Source organism: Phoca vitulina, unplaced genomic scaffold, assembly GCF_004348235.1.
Source record: "Phoca vitulina isolate PV1807 unplaced genomic scaffold, GSC_HSeal_1.0 scaffold27, whole genome shotgun sequence".
In the NCBI taxonomy this organism is placed as follows: domain Eukaryota; kingdom Metazoa; phylum Chordata; class Mammalia; order Carnivora; family Phocidae; genus Phoca; species Phoca vitulina.
The window spans coordinates 18,398,709-18,416,349 of record NW_022589730.1 but is presented as its reverse complement, the minus strand read 5'-3'; the positions used below and the strand labels follow the sequence as shown (position 1 = coordinate 18,416,349).

At 38.7% G+C, this 17,641-nt stretch overlaps 1 protein-coding gene across 3 annotated transcripts in view; it reads left to right on the top strand.

Moving 5' to 3' along the window:
* The first annotated feature begins 2,110 nt into the window (after window positions 1-2,110).
* The window catches only part of WDR7 (WD repeat domain 7), a 345,325-nt gene continuing 329,794 nt past the window's right edge, over window positions 2,111-17,641 (top strand). For 2 of the 3 annotated variants that reach the window (XM_032422579.1, XM_032422577.1), the window contains exon 1: window positions 2,111-2,382. The gene's annotated coding sequence lies outside the window, so the exon portion shown is untranslated. Of the gene's footprint in view, window positions 2,383-2,484; window positions 2,639-17,641 lie in introns of those variants that run through there. The other variant, XM_032422578.1, reaches the window with a different exon arrangement.

Below are 17,641 nucleotides of genomic sequence, written 5' to 3'. Positions count from 1 at the left end.
CTCTATAGAACTGAACGTGCCAAATTCTTCGTTTCTTGGCTTTGCTTTCAGTTAAGGTTCAATAAATAGATGTTGAACTGAATTTTTTGGTTGTGTAAATCTTTTAAGATTTTTGTATAATTCCTCTAGATGACAGGAATAAATAAATAATTTACTCAAAAAATATACTCAGGATCAACTACTGAAGGTCCAAGTCTTAATTTTCAGGAAGGTTACACATGTAAAATATATATGTGCATATAAAAATGTGTGAATTTTTCTGAAACAGAAGCATGTTATTCATTAATATTTGAATCTTTATTTTAGTCATGTGGCTCAGGAGATTGCACGCATTTATATATAGACTTTGGCAATACGTTTTGTAAACTTGGTAGAGAGGGGCCAGAGTGTTTGTAGTCTGAAGGTTTCTCATTAATCTTCTTATTAACCTTTGTATTCCTAGGAAGGTATTTGAAACATGTAAGTTCAATTAATATTTGTTGAATAAAAGTCAACTTTATCTAGGAGGGATATTTTATAGATTTCCTTTACAAACCAAACAAGCTTTAATGAAGCCTAAGATTATCCCCTGGTAACCACTCTGCTTCCTATATTTCCAAAAAGTTCTTGTAAATTGTAAAGGGGATTATGAACTTAATGGTTTAAATGTATTCATCATCACAACAGAGTGAATGAGTATATTGAACCCAGCTGTCCAAAGAATTAATTTCTTCTATTTAACATAATTTCCCTGCTCTTCCTCTGCCCCCATGTGATTGCAAGGCAGTTAGTCAAAAGTTGAAGAAAATCGTAGAATCCCAATTTGCAGTATAAGACAATTTCAGAATTGCTGATTTTCAAGTGTTCTATTGACTTCCTTGGTCAACATTATGATTTAGTTTTTCTCAAGATGGCAGCAGAGCTGGTCTCTACAAATAAACAGCATATAGGAAACAACACCTTAGACATAAAGGAGGCTAAATGGCCTAGTGAGGGAAAAGGGGGTGTGCCCCCCAGAACACTGATAGGTCTGCAATGTGTTGCAGGAAAGAGGACTGTCTATGCTGGAAATAAGGGGAGGAAAGAGTTCGTCACTTGCAGGAATAATAAATTGATAGGAAGCCTTTTGACTAAACCAACACTTAGGTCTCTTTTGACAGGAAATGATCTTGTCTCAAGGAGTTGTTTCTGCCCTGTTCTAATCCCCTAGTCAATCCCCTGCTTCAGACCCATCCAATAGGATTTTGCTACCCAGGACTCAGTCCAAGGACCAGCAGCAAAGGGAACCTGGGAACTCCTTAGAAATGGAGGATCTCAGAAACCCACTTTAGACCTACTGAATCAGAAACTTCATTTTGACAGCCTCCCCAGGTGATTCGTTTACAGAACTTACTTTTGGGGACTGCAATAGAATTCTTGTCCTATAAATCCGTTAGTGAGATTATGAAGGACAAACTGACCATTCATTGGCTACCAGTATCGCACCAGTTTTTCCCTTGGCTACTATTCATTCATTCAATAAATATTTGGGAGGCAGATGGGCAATCATAATAAGTAATTAACATTTATTGAGCTCGTTTAGCCTCCCAGATACCCATGAAGTTATTATGCCTATTTTTTATATGGGGACTTGAGGACAGTGAAGAGAAGTATCATGCCCCAGATGACAGTAACAGATCTCCCGCTACACCAGGCTCTACCGCCCACACAGAGAGTGTACATTCATTCCCTCTTCTCTACAGGAATGTTGCACAAGGTCAGACTTCCTCTAGTCCGGAGGCAGAGTTCCTCCTCTGGCTCTCTCTGTCGTGGGCAACATTTAAGTTCGAGGTCAGAAGGAAACAGTAACTGAATTCCAGAGCTAACACTTTCCAAGTGTCTGGACAGAGTCGCAGGGCAGAAGAGTAAACTTGCAACATCCTGGGAACACCTAGACTTGCCATTTCATTCTTCCCTCCATCTTGGTCCTCCCAGGATGGGCATTGGAGGCGAGACGAGAGCCTAGACCAAACTTCCCATAATAAAAATGGCGGCCGTGCACTCTTTGCCCACAGTCGACACCCTAGCCTCCGTTCCGTCTCCTTGGTAACGTGGCCAGCTTCTCAGGCTCCAGCCTCGGCCAGGCAAGTATGCAAATAATGATCATTTCCCTCCCCCTCATTTTTGCGACAGTTGCAGCGAAAGTCACGGCAGTTGGGTGTCAGCTGATTTACCGCAGCAGCGGCAACGGCAGCTTGCAACCTCGGTGGGGAGACGCCGGCTGGGCTGGGGTTGTGGTTTGCCTACCCGGATTTGAGCACCCCACATCTTCCTCACATAACGTCCTCGCCTTGTCCACCTTTGACGGGGCGCCCATGGGTGGTGGGACGGACAACATCGCGGCATGAGATGAAGCTGTGACAGGTGAGGAGGCTTTCGAGCTAATCCAGGGGGAACCCCAGCATGGGACGTGCTTGCAGTGAAGGTCAGGGGCCGGGGGTCAAGGGTCGCAGTCCGTTCTGGCCGGGGGCGGTGCCAGCTGTTCGAGCGCTGCTGATGGAAGTTCTGTTCTTGACCGAGCCTGCAGGTTCAGGCCCACAGCTAGGCGCCTTTACCTGGAGCGGGGATTCGGCCAGAGGTCTTTGGGGTTCCTTGGCCTGGTGAATGACATTTGCTTCAGGTGACACTGGCTTTGGTTTTGAGATGGGACCGCCCTGCCCTCAGTGGCAATCTAAACAGTGAGGTGGTTTGTGATGATGAGTGGGTGGTTATTGACTGTGCTTTCAGATAACGTGCTTGCTTTTGGGGTACGCATGCTCTGCTTACCTGTTGGTACTCCTCTCTAGTTTGCTCTTGCCTAAGGTACTAACGTCTGTTAGAGTTTCATCTTTGAGGTGCCACCTGCCTGCCCTCCATCCTTTTGCCCTAGGACTTGGTTTAAGGATACCTGCTACTCCCACTTGCTTACTTTTGGGTCCCAGCGTTCTGAAGCCATATGTTTGGAGTCAGCATTACCCTGCCCTTGATTCAAAAATTGCATTTTATGTTTTGATTCACTTGCTTTGTCAATTTCTCAGGTCCCAGGCAGAATTTGCTGGTTCTTATAGCTTGAAATTATGGCAGGTACAGTTGCATCTTAGACAGCATTGGCAATGTTGATGCTGCGGATTTTAGGATTCAGTGAGAGGAACAGCTTGCTTTCATGGTAACATTTGCCATAAGCCAAAAATGGCAGGCTATGACTCTTTTAGATGCTTATTGCTTAGGACTTTATGAATAAGATGGCAAGAATCGCAGGGTGTAAAAGAGAAATTGAGTTTTTGAAATTTTGGTATGACACAGATTTTCTTGCTTTATAAGCTACTTGTGACACTGGAAGTGGAGAGCAGTTTAAAAGTAAAAATAGTGTATTGAAAGGCCTTTATTTATGAAGAATCCAAAACTGCCCTTGATTTCATTGAAAATAACATCTTAGTTATTTCAGATTGGGAAAACGGTATAAATAAATAGTAAATGCCTTGTTAATTTCAACAAGAGATTATTATGGAGAATTTATTTACTTAAATGTCTGTCTCTATTTTTAAAATACTCCAGAGCTCTACTTAAAACTAGACTATACACTTTTTCTTATTGCCACCTGTACATAGCTAAATTTTAAAAGATTTGGTAGGTAAATCAAAGGGACTGGGCCTTACTTTATTTGAGTATCATTATGGGAACTTACATTTTGAGTAGTGAGTCTTGTATCTTATAATTTCCTTTTATTTTTATCTTGGATATAAGTTCTGTTTTGAAGCAAAATGAGTGGGGTGGTTTATCTATTTAACAGGCTTAGCATTGAACACTTTAAAAGTAGTGAGCTAGTTTTTGTGTCTTTGTCATGAGAAAAGTAGGATAACATTTAGCTTTAGTAGCATTCTCTGTGTTAGGTGTGAGTACTTAAAGTTTGTTTTGGACCTCAGGTGAAGAGGATTGAATTAATTTTTCTCAATTCATTGATCATCATTGGCTGTTCAAGGTGTGTCTCCTGTTTGTTTTTTTTTATTCATTGTATTTTATTTCCAATTCCCACTCCATTTCCTTGCTCATCAACCCATGGGAAACCGTTTTTAACATGTGTGATGTGTATCCTTATGTTCGTATGTGTTGTTAAATGTATATTGTTTTGGGTGCCCACATTTTTGATTTTTAGAGATATGGTATATTTTGTATGTTATATGTTACATATCACATGTTATATAATATTGTATATTGAAAATTTTTTTCTCTTCTTACCATGTTTTAAAGATCTATTTGTGTCACTCTCCATTGCATCTGACTGCTGCACAGTATTTCAGAGAGTATATCCATGACAGGTTTCCATCTACTCTTATTTGTGGATACCCATTTTACTTTTATTTTCCTACTGCTGTAAACAATTCTATAATAAACATACCTCCAAGATCTCTGTGATGCTTTCTTTGAGGTTTACATCCAGGAATGTGATTTCTGGATCATAAGGCATTCACATATTTTATCAAAGGACCGCTAGATTGTGTTTCAGAACAAACTGTAATAGTTTATACCTCTGCAGGCAGGTCTGGGGGGTTTCTATGTCCTTGTAGCTCCACTGTTGCTTAGTGTTATCCAGTGTCCTAGTTTTTCCACACTAATTGATACAAAGTAAAATCTCATTTTAAATTACATTTCACTATTACTAAGGAGTTTGAGGATTTCTTCATGTGCATTTTATCTTTTTGATTTTCCCTCTTGTAAAATTGTTCATCCCTTTCTCATTTTTGAGGTTTCATTCCTTGTTGATCTGCAGAAGCTCTTGTATTTCCTTAGATACTAATCTTTTAAATATTTTAAGTATCCTTGTTCCTATTCTGTCATTTGTAACGTTTTTCATGATGTGCTTCATTGAACAGAAATCCTCAATTTTGATGTAGTCAGATTTTTAAAAATTTGCCTATGGTTTGTGCTTTGGGGATTTTAAGAAGTCTTCCCCCAAATCCTATGTCATAAAATTACTCTTATGTTCTACTAACTTCATAGTTTTCCGTGAAATGTGTAGGTCTTTAGTGCATCCTGAGTCTTATTTATATGTCACAAGGGAGAGATTCAGTTTATTTTCCATATAGTGTGCCAGTTTTCCAAGTGGCATTCTCTCCTTTACCCTTAGATAAGATGCTACACTCATTGTATATCAAGTTCTCATACATACTCTGAATACTGTATTGTGTTCCTTTGGTTTGTTTGCTCTTGCTGTAATACCATGTGTTTTTCACACAATGGCTTTGTATTAATTTTTTCCCCTATGTGAATAATTCTTCCCATTTTGTTTTAGCCTGTGTTTGAAATAATTATAGATCATAGGAAGTTGCAAAAATAGTACAGAGAGGGCCGGTTCCCCCAGTGGTTACATTTTATATAACATCACCCAATTGTTACATTTTATCCAACTATATATAGTATAATAGCTAAACCCAGAAATTGACATGGGTGCAATGCCTGTGAATGGCTCAGTGCCATTTTATCACCTGTGTAGATACCTGTAACCATCACTGCAGTCAAGATAGAGAACTGTTCCATCATCATGAAAATCTCCTTCCAGCTACACCTTTTTAGTCACATCCATCTCCTTTCAATCCCCAACCTCTGCTCACTAATCAGTTTTCCATCTCTATAATTGTATCTGTATAGGAAGTCTGTATAAATGGAATTACACAACATACGATTTTTTGAGATTGAGATTCATCCAAATTGTTGCATAATTTGAGTAGTATTCCATGGTATATGTGTACTGCAGTTTGTGTAACCATTCACTGGGACATTGGGGCTCTTTCTAGTTTTTGGCTATTACAAATGAAGGTGCAATGAACATTCTTGTAGTGTGTGTGTGTGTGTACGAAGTTTCACGTTTTCTGGGATAACTGCCTTGGAAGGTGATTGCTGGGTGGTATGATAAGTGTAGGTTTAGTTTGTGAAGAAACTGCCAAACTGTTTTTGCAGAGTGGCTGCACCATTTTATGTTCCCACCAGCAATGTATGAGAGATTGTTTCTTTGCATCCTTGCCAGCATTTGGTATTATCACTATATTTTTATTTTATTTTTTTAAAGATTTTATTTATTTATTTGACAGAGAGAGAAACAGCGAGAGAGGAACACAAGCAGGGAGAGTGGGAGAGGGAGAAGCAGGCATCCCGCCAAGCAGAGAACCTGATGTGGGGCTCGATCCCAGTACCCTGGGATCATGACCTGAGCCGAAGGCAGATGCTTAACAACTGAGCCACCCAGGAGCCCCACTATATTTTTATTTTAGCTGTTTAGATGTGTAGTGATATCTCATTGTGGTCTTAATTTGCCCCTCCAAATGGCTAGTGATGTTAAGTATCTGGTAGGGCAAGTTCTCCATTCTTTGCCCATTTTCAAAGTTGGTTTAGCTATTTGTGGATTTTTACTCTTTTCTATATATTTTAGAGCTAGAGTTTCTAAAAACAACATAACTAGAATTTTGATTGAGGATGCATTGAATATATAGATTTATTTTGGGGAGAATTGACATCTTCGTAATACTAGGTCATCTTATCCAAGAACAGTGAATGGTCTTCCATTTATGACTGAGCAGAATTTTTGTCATTGTTGTTGTTTAAAAAAATATTGTGCCTAGATACTATTTTAAAGTAGATTATTATAGAAGAAAATGCTACTGATTTCCATATATTGATTTTATCTTTGTTGTGTTCTACTAGACAGAGATCAAAATTCATAGTATAAATCTGGAAATAATTTTAGTATTTGTAGTGTTAGGCCTGGAACTAGGTAGTGCCTTTATTCCTGGTTTGTCTATTACATTTCTCTGTGACACTTGTCTGTTTGTTGGGACAGGTGATTAAAATATGCGGTTAGTGAGGTTTGTAGGTTCTTTTCCCATTTTGTCCCCTTCATTGTTGCACTTTATACAAAGTTCATAGTCTTAGCTATGTGCATGCCATTGATCATCAGCAGAACCAGCTGAGAGTTTTTCTATGCCCAATGAAATCCTGTCATCAATAAGAGGATACCTTATATTCCTACATAATCATAGTATTATGATGTCAACTTAGAATCTGAACTCTATGCATGTGGTTCATCTGATGACTTAAAACTACTTTGCTAGTAAGAGCACAAAAAATTTTGTTGGAAGGAGAAGCCCTATATCATGACTGCATTTAGAAAGTCTTTGTCTAAGTGGAATTTTTATTTTTTTCTATTAACATATATACTATATTCATGAAACATTAAGTACTTTAAATAAAATTAGGCATGTAGGGTTCTCCCTGCCCCCCCCCCCCCCCCCCCCCCCCCGCTGATAGTTGCTTGGGTTAGTGGGAGTCAGAAAATGATGGAACAATAAAATGTTAGGGCAGTGGTGAGTAGTTCAGGGCAGAGAAAATTTCTGAATTGCCAAGGGTTATTTTCCAGACTCTTTTAGAATAGAAAATTACTGGAAATACATGGCTTTTTAAACCACTGTCTTCCATTCAGCTTAGCAATTGTAACTTATGACCTTTCAAGCTCACTCAAGGTATTTTACTAGTGTTTTGCATGTACATATTTATCTCTGAATGTTGGTAGTTAATATATGTCAGTGATAACAGATTGATAAAAGTATGCCAGTTACCTTCTGTTCTCACATTCAAGTTATTTATTTGGCTGTCTTCCTTAAGGGTTCTTCTTTTCTCTAAACATTTCAAATACAAACAAACAATAAAAACCACCGTTAGGGGGAGTGAAAAGTTCACACTAATAAAATATCACTTTACTTAGTTTAAGAAGCAGTTTTGTGACTCATTAACAGGGCTTTGTGAGTAGTAGTGATTAAAGTAAACCATGTCAGCTAATTAGCTGCATAGGTCCTGTGGTATGTCTGGCTTCGTATGTGTCACAGATAGAATAAAAGAGGCTCCAATATAGGAACAACTTGCAGCTGGTGAAAAACAATTAGTGTGTTAGGGATTTGATTAGAGGGACTTATATTAATTGCTGACATTGTTACAGAAAAAAAATTGATAAGCAACTCTTCTGTGAAATCCAAAGCATGTAAAATCAAGATGGATTTTAATTTGCAACTTTTTTGAAAACCAAAACAAACCTACTTTGTTCAGTACTTTGTTCACTTATTCAACAAATATTTGGGTGCCTGCTAAGTGGCAGAAATTCTAGGCACTGGAAATACAGTATGGAACAATAAACATAAATCATCACCTCCATGGAGCTTATGTTATAGTGGGAAAGCCAGATGACAAATAAGCAAAATGTTTGGTATGTTAAAGGATTGTAAATGCTTTGGAGAAATACAATAAAATACTGTGGGGATGGTGGATTTTACAATTTATGTTGGTCAGGAAAGGCCTCCCTGAGAAGATGACATTTTAGCAGAGACCTGAAGGGGGTGAGGGAGTGTACCATGAAGACCTGGGGGACACTTCTGAGATAAGACCCTGCCTGATAAATTGAAGAAAACCAAGAACCAGAGTGGATGAAGAGAAAGCAAGGGAGAGAACAACAGCCTCACTCGTGTAGGATAGGCAGTAATATAGTTTGGCTTTTACTCTGGGTGAGACAGGAAGGCACAGGGAGAATTCTGAGTAGCTTTGTGATATGATGTGATTTTTTAAAAAAATAGTGTCATTTTGCATGCTCTGTTGAGATTGTAAAGGGGGCAAGGGTGGAAACAGGGAGACCAGTTAAGAGGCTATTGTATTATCCATGGTGGGAGTTGCTGGCAATTTGAAATGGGGTGGCAGTAGTGAAGGTATAGAGGAGTCTTTGGGTTCTGGATATAGTACTGTCTGAAGGTATTGCCAGTAGAGTTTTCTGATGGATTGGGATGTGGAATGTGTATGAGAGAAGAATCAAAGATGATTCTAGGATTTTGGCCTATGAAGCTGTAAAAATGGAGTTGTTATTAACTAAGATGGTGAAGACTCTGGAAGGGGCAAGTTTGGGGAAGAAGACCAGGGACTCACTTTTGAACAGGTCAAGTTTGAGAAGCTAATTAGCCATCTGGAGGGACATACTGAGTAGGAAGCTGGATAGGTGAGTTTGGAGTCAGAAGAGAGCCCCAAGTTGTAATTGGTAATTATCAACATATAGTTGGTATTTAAGCTGTGAGGCTTGGTGAAATCACTGAAGGAGGGAGAAAGGAAGGAAAGGAGTGTTGCCAGAAAAGAAGTCCAAGGACTGAGCTCTTGGTATCCAACATTTAAAGGTCAAAAATGAGGAAAAATGGAGACTAAAGCTAGAGATCAATCAGGAAGGTGTGAAGACTTGGAGGACAAGAGAAGTGTTTCAAGGAAGAGGAAGTATGAACTACGCCAAATGCTGCTGGTAGGTCAGGAAGATGCGGGTTAGAACTTGACATTGGATTTAGTAATGGAGGGGTCATTGGTGACCTTGTCAAGAGCAGTTTTGTGACAGGCAGAACACTTTCCTGTAGTCTCTAAGGAGAAGGGTAATGTTACAAATGAGGACTTTTTTTTTTTTTTTAAGATTTTATTTATCAGAGAGAGAGAGAGAGAGGCAGAGGCAGGCAGAGGGAGAAGCAGGCTCCTTGCTGAGCAAGGAGCCCGATGTGGGACTCGATCCTAGAACCCTGGGATCATGACCTGAGCCGAAGGCAGACGCTTAACCAACTAATCCACCCAGGCGTCCCACAAATGAGGACATTCTGAACTTGGAAAGAGGTTGCATATTTCCTTAAGGCTTGTAAATAGAAGAGCTGGATTAGTCCGTAGTCGTACGACTGTCAAATCTTTGTACTTACCAGCAGACCTTACTGATCCCTAGAATACTGTGACAGTTCAACTTCCAGTTTCGGGAATCGTGTTTGTTTCTACTTCTGGGTAGTTTAATTTATGAGCAATGAGAAACTTCAGTGCTTAATTTAGTTTTGATGGCAAAGTGAGGGAAACAAGTAGGAATAATTGGAGATGCAGATGAGATTAGAGGCGAGTGGGTCAAAGTTGGTTCTACCAAATGAGGCCTGTTTTCCCTAAAATGTAGGGGCTTGATGGTCATCATTTGCTTTTTAGCTTAATCAGTTAACTCTTGAAACTGAGGCGGTTTGGTTGATAGAGCATAAGTTGAATTCAGACATCCTGATTGCCGCTGTAGAAATTTAGAACATGACTCATGCCTCAAAATCTATGAATCGTTTAGAAAATTGTGATATATTTTTTGACCAGATAGCTCTACAGTTCTTCACACCTGACTCTCATGCGCTCAGGGCTGTTTTGCAATAAGAAATAAGTGTAGTCTTCTGTTGCCATCTGCTCGTTGCACATGTCCTTTTAAAACAATATTGGAACTCCCTTGAAAAAGCGGTCTTTAAGTGTCATGTTCATTGGGAATTGTTTTCTTGCCACTCAAATACTAAAGTATGATCTTGTCAAGCTACTGACAAGCTTAGTGTTCAGAAGGTCGTGTCCGTCACAGCTCTTTAATTCCGGAAACCTTTTGTTCTGAGTAAGCAGCTCAGTAATTTCTTCAGTACATTTTATGGCCTAGCTATCTTATTGCATTACAATAAACAGTCTTTATGATCTGATTCAGTTTTTTCCAAGTCTTCAATAAATTGGTAACAAAAGCACAGCACAACGAAAATTAATAATCTTAATGATCACTGCCTTCATCACATCATATTGAGAATTTAACTTGAAGACACTCTTTTGACAAATGATGTAGGAATATTCTATGAGTAAACCTTTACAGACTCTTCTTTCTTTTATTGTAACTGTGGCAAGCAAAGTTCAGCTGTTTAGTGTATAGTCTCTGTTACTCATGTTCCCCATAGAAAGGTGGGTAGTGTAGGCCTACTCTTGTTCACGTGTTGAGAGAGAATTTGAGTTTGTTGTCTGTAAGTCTCAGGGGGCCTGCCTGAGGCACAGGAAGTACACATACTGAGATGATGTTGACTCCTTATGAAAATACCTGCATTTGTGGGATAGAAATACATCTTGCTTTTGCATTTGAGAGTTTAAAAAGTAATGTCAAGAAATTAACATTGATCTCATACTAGATTTTTCACATATTATTCTGTTTTATAGCTTTTAGAAATCACATGGGATATCAGTGTCACATGGGATATTGCAGAATAGGATGGTCTTATCAGAGTATCACTGCATAGATTATTGATAGCTTTAAAGGAAGAAAAAATAGTACAGTGGAAGTATCTGGTAGTCAGTGCCTTAATCAAATGGTGTGGGACAATGTGATGTTGTGTACCTCCTGTGGTGATACAGTGTGGAGTGTGCAACGTCACTTATGAAGTATTTTTGCCAAAAATGTTTTACTTGACCCTACTGATGCCTTTAGATCCAGTTTACAGAAAAATAGGAGATAGAGAAACAAGGTAAACAACATCATAAAAATCACACAAATCTAAAATGTGTAACATTTTATAAGCAATTGATTTTGTTTTGTTTTTTAAAGTTAATATGAAAGAAGGAGGTTGGGACTGTTCTAGAACTAAAGACTAAAGAGACAAAACAACCAAATTCAATGCATACAGCTTGAATATTTACTGGTTTAAAAAAAGTTACAAAAGACATTTTTTAGACCGTTGAAGTAATTTGAATATGGACTGGATAGTTGGTGCTATTAGAGAATTATTGTGGCATTGATAATGGTGATTGCGATAATGATATTGTGTTTATGAAGGAGAATGCTCTTTATATTTAAGCTCTTTATTTTATTTAGTGGTGAATTGTCATGATGTGTGTAGGTTATTTTCAAATGGTTTAGCAACAAAGAGTATGTATATATGTATATGTATGTACATACATACACAAACACTGACAAGGGACATATGACATATTTGTTGAATGATCTGTATACTATTTTTTGAACCTTTTGTACATTTGAAATTTTTCATAATAAAAAGTTGGGGAGAGTCGGGAAAAGTAAATTTCATCCTAAGTTTTTTATTAAAAGAATAATCAAATAGTCTAAATCTAATGAAAAACAGGGATGTAAGATCTTCCCTTGTTCCTTGAATTCTTCTTTGGCTTTCTAGGCCCTCATATATCTAGGTGGAAGAAAGCTGAAAAAATAGGAAGAGGATGATTGTGAGAGAACTGAACCAGAAAAAAGGGAGAGGGTTGAGGATTAGCAAGTGCTCAGCCATGTCAAACTAGCAGCCTTATTATACTGTAAGGACTGAATAAGATGGTTGGATTTAGAAAGAATGGAAAGAATAGGTGTCAAAAGTCCATTAAAGTCAAAGCGTTCTCTCTTTTCTCAGGCCTCTCCAAGGCATCGCTTCTCTCTGTTAGTACTGGAGAGTTCTGCCCTGGAGTGTCATATTAGAGAAATCGTTGATCTCTTCATGTAGAGGGATATCTTCAGATCCTTAGATCTTGTTTAAGGATAGAACTCAATTACACGAGGCCTTTTGTAGTAAGGAAATGGAAACGGAGTCAAAGACCACAGGTTTCAAAATGTTGATTTTAATTAGAATGTCAGAGAGAACTGGATTTACAACCAGGGATCAGTAACAGGGGAAGGTGTTTTGGACAAAAATGACATGTGAGCGTGTTTGAAGGATGAAGGCTAATTTAGTAGAGATTAAAATGGTCGACAGGAGGAGGATAATTAAGGGAGTAAGGTTCTTGAAAGAGTCCAGAAGGAGTTAGATTTAGCAAAAAAAAAAAAAAAAATCTTCTCTTGCTTGGCACACAGTGAGAGCTTAATAAATGCTAGTTATTGTTATTCTGTTTATTCATTCAGTAGATACATATTGACCACTAGTGGAAGTCAGTTACTATTCTAGGTGTTGGTGAGCTACCGCAAATCCCAGTAGAATGCCGTTTGCTTGATAATGGTTAAATAACAAAGGTGGTGGGTTTACATAGATGATCTGGTTTTACCCTTGAGGAATGCAGATTGTAATGGAACATCAAATTTCTAAACAAATAACTACACACAAGGCTAAGTGTTATGTACCTGTATATAGAACTTATAGTGAAAACATGTTTGCAGAAGTAGTGAATCGGGGTTTGGGACAGAGTGCTCACAGCAGAGAACTAGTATTTCAAAGATGATAGGCTACAGATAAATTCTTGTTAAACAATTTTTGGAAACTCCATGTGTGCACATGTGCATCTTTAAAACAAAACCTGGTGAGTCAAATAAAACCATTTTATTTATTTATTAAACTACATTTTGGAATACAGTGAAGTATCCAAAGGTGGGAGGAAAACCTTAAGACCAACGATTTATCTTCATAATTAGGATTCCCACTCAGTTTAGTCTCTTCTTAATTTCCTTCTTCATAGGTAGCCGTGATTATTGTGTGTTTTGGTTTTGTTTTTGTGTTTTGGCCTGGTGTCATTACAGAATTGTGTGGCTCAGTTGGTTAAGCTTCCAACTCTTGATTTTGGCTCAGGTCATGATCTCAGGCTAAGTGCTCAGTGGGGAGTTGGCTTGAGATTTCCCCCTCCCTTCACCCCCACCCCCAAGCTCACACTCATGCTCTCTCTCTCACTCTCAAAAAAATAAAAAATAAAAAAAAAGACCGCCCAAAAAAACCCCACCAAAACACAGGGCATGGGGGTGGGTTGTGCAGGGGGCGGGAAGGACAGGAAGCGGGTTCTGCCAAAGGGAGAAGTTGAGTTGTGGTAAGTCTCAATGAAATCTCAGTTGACCCTAGAGGGTGAGGGGAATTCTAAAGATAGAATGACCCTGTAGGGCTATGTTGAATTGATATGAGGGGGCCTGGTTTTTATATCCTTGAGTTGATCAGTCATTGGATATGGACTGTCCCATGGGAAGGGGATAAGAACTTGGGCAAAGCATCTACCTTTGACTAGGGCAGGCCTTGGTGGGTTCTCAGCAGCTCTCAGCAGCTGGGTTATAAGTCCTTAATTCCTGAAGGAAGGTCTGGATGCAGACCATCCCTCACACTTATGATCCTGTTTCACATTCATCCCTTTAAACATCTCTTATGCCCCATTTCCTCCCTCCCTCCCCCATGTGCTGCTGAGCCCAGACATCATATCATTTTATCCAGGAATACTAGAGTTCTACTTACCTTTGAGTAATGTGATTTAGTAAGACATATCGATTAACCAGGTGACAGGAGAATGACATTTTTTGGTATATGGAAGTTTGCAGTAAATGAAGATAGTATAGAATAGTGAAGAGTAGGGGTGCCAGGCTGGCTCAGTAGATAGAGCATGCAACTCTTGATCTCAGGGTTGAGTTCAAGCCTCACGTTGGGCATAGAACCTACTTAAAAAAAATAGTGAAGAATATTTATTGCATTAGGAATCAGGAGGTTTGTATATGCCTCTGAGCTCTGAGATGTTTGCCATGTGATTTTGAGAGAATTGCCAATGGACCTAAATATCCACCAAAATAAAAACTGTTAGATGGTAAATGGGCTATATTCTCTCCATTTTTAAATTAGGAAGCCAGTTTATTTTTTATTTTTTTTGTCAACTATAAAAACCTTTCTTTTACAATAGCTTAAATGTCAAAAACAAGCGAAGCCTTGCCAGGTAGACCCACATTTCATCAACTTGCAGTGACTTGATTTACTGATGCAGGCAAAGGGTGATCGCGTTTTTGCCGCTCTTGTGGAACACTTTCTGTTGAATTCTCTGCTGCCATTTATCTTTTTTTTTTTTTTTTAAGATTTCATTTATTTATTTGAGAGAGAGATAGTGACAGAGATAGCAAGAGACAGCACAGCAGGGAGGAGAGGAAGAAGCGGGCTCCCGGCCAAGCAGGGAGCCCAACATGGGGCTCGATCCCAGGACCCTGGGACCACAACCTGAGCCGAAGGCAGACGTTTAACCAACTGAGCCACCCAGGCGCCCCTCTCTGCTGCCATTTAATGAAAATGTTTTCTGAGTTCTAATTTCTCTGAGACCAGATGATGTGTCTGTTCCCCTTTTGCCTTATTTACGTTATCACTTCCCTTCTTCCCCTCATGCTTGCTGCCTCCCTCTTTCCATCTCACTCTGCTTGGAAAGTAACAGTCACATGTCTTTGTCTTGCCTCTAGCCTTACACATTGCATCAAACCCCATGATTTACTGTTTTTCGTAATTGTCTTGTATTTTCTTTTTCTTTCAAAACTCATTATTTTAGCTAAGCTTCTTATCTCTGTGCACCCAGGCTAGTTGTAGTAGCATCATATCTGTTTCCCTGTCTGCAGTGTTTTCTCTATGTTAATCTGAACTTTATACTATGTCACCGAGTTTTAGCATGTCGCTTCTCTATTTAGAGATCTACTTATGGGACCACTAAGTCTCTTTAGTCTGATCCTGCTTAAGACTAATGTGAAATCTTGTAATATCTTCTCCCTTCTCAAAACCTATAGTTAGTAAATTCTGGTTAAGTGTAGAATTATTTGTCTCATGTATTAGAATCCAAATTTATTGATGACTTCACTGGGCATCTGTATCATAATAATAGTGCCTATCTCCTTTATGTAGAGGACTTTTGATATTTCAAAGTGCTTTTTCTTTTCTCTTGTCCGCATAGTGCCTTTGTGTAAAACCTAATAATCAAAAGCCATGTTGCATCTTTATCAACTCGGTGTGCTGAACACCAGGTCCTATCTGTTGTATCTCTAAAAGAGCTCTCATATTCATTTTACTATTGCCGTTCTCGCCACTACTACCTTGCATCATATATTTATTAAAGACATCCTATATGGCAGACATTATACTAAGTATTATGTGGTGAATACACAGATGTGGTTCTTGATCTTAGGGAACACGAGTATAGAGTACGAGGGCAGAGTAGTAGTCATTTGTTCATTAAACAAAAAAATGCAGAAATAAGTAATGAGAGTTTGTGATAAATTTCGGTACCATCATTTCTCACCAGCAGTACTGCAGTAGCCCCATTGGTCTTCAAACCCAGAGTTTTATCCCTATCCATTGTGTTGCAGCTAGACTGATCTTTCTGAAAAGCAAATTCAGATTTAAAACACTTGACCTGTTTCCTATTGCTGTCAGGTTAAACTCCAAATTCCTCTAGATGGCTTATCAAGTCCTTTATGATTTGGTGCATATCGACCTGTTGTTTCTTGTCTCATCATTTGGCCTTTGTGCTCTGAATGCCAACTCTTACTATTTTACTGTCGAGAAAGAATTGAGCTCTCTTACCTATGGGATTTAGAACATGTGATTCCCTCAGCTTCTTCCTGGGTTAATTCCTACTCATTCTCACCATTATTTCTTCCAAGAATCCTTCCTGGATCCATTAAAGTGTAGGTTAGGACATCGATCTTTTTGGTCTCCATAGGTCTTGAGATTTCTCCTGTATCACACTCTGTGGTAATTGTTTGCTTGCATATGTGTAAGCCCCATTGGATAGTTGAATTGTGTCCATTTTATCTATAGGCACAAAATGAAAACTTGGGAAATGCTGCTCTAAAATGTATACAGAACTTAATTTGAAAGCTGTTTTAGTATCACATAGGAGTTTGTAGCATTACTTCTAATAAAGTCATGCAGAACTGAATTGTCATATTTGCAGATAATAGAATTGTGTCTGACAAGCATATACAGTAGTTCTTTTATTTTATAGCAGAAAGTCATTGAAAGATCATAACCTTATTAAAAATCCAACTTTATTAAATATGAAATGGCAGTGCTGGAAGAAACCAGTGGATGTGGAAGCATAATGTGAAGAAGTAGCAAAATCTGTGTTTTTAAAAAATTAATAGTTACTGAGCATCTGCCATGTGCTAGCTATTTCACTAGTTGCATTACATGTATGGTTTCTCTCGATCATTAGGACAGCTTTCTTACAAGAGCATATTATTGTCCATCTTTTACAGATGGGGAAGCCGAGACCCAGAGGGGTAACTTTTTCAAGATTCCACAGAAGAGCCAGGATTTGAATACAGTTTTTTTTTTTTTTTTTTAAGATTTTATTTATTTATTTGAGAGAGAGAGAGAGAGCATGAGAGGTGGGGAGGATCAGCGGGAGAAGCAGACTCCCAGCTGAGCAAGCAGCCCGATGTGGGGCTCGATCCCGGGACTCCAGGATCATGACCTGAGCTGAAGGCAGTCGCTTAACTGACTGAGCCACCCAGGCGCCCCTTGAATACAGTTCTGATTGTAAGTTCAGTGTTCTTTCAGTTATGATTATTTTTATTGTTGTTGTTGACTGAAGTACAATTATATTTCTATACAGAATTGAGAAATAGAGGAGAGTCAGTGAAATAGAAAAATACATGAAATTAAACCAACCAAAAGAGGGCACCTGGGTGGCTCAGTTGGTTAAGCGACTGTCTTCGGCTCAGGTCATGATCCTGGAGTGCTGGGATGAGTCCCACATCGGACTCCCTGCTCAGCAGGGAGTCTGTTCTCCCTCTGACCCTCCCCCCTCTCATGCTCTCCCTCTCTCAAATAAATAAATAAAATCTTTAAAAATAAAAAAATAAAGCAACCAAAAGAGATGACTTAGGGGTAAACATTAAGATCCCTGCTCTTCATGATTTGATTTTTTTGACTTCAAAATGATTCAAAATTAATTTTATAAATAACTCTTGGGGAGAAAACTAAGCCTTAGAAATGATATTATCAAAGACTGCATGATTAGTGGCAACATGAGAAGTAGCATCTAGAACTCCTGATATTTGACTGTGAAGCTTGATCAGTTAAACATTTTTTTTTTTTTTTTTTTTTTTTTAAGA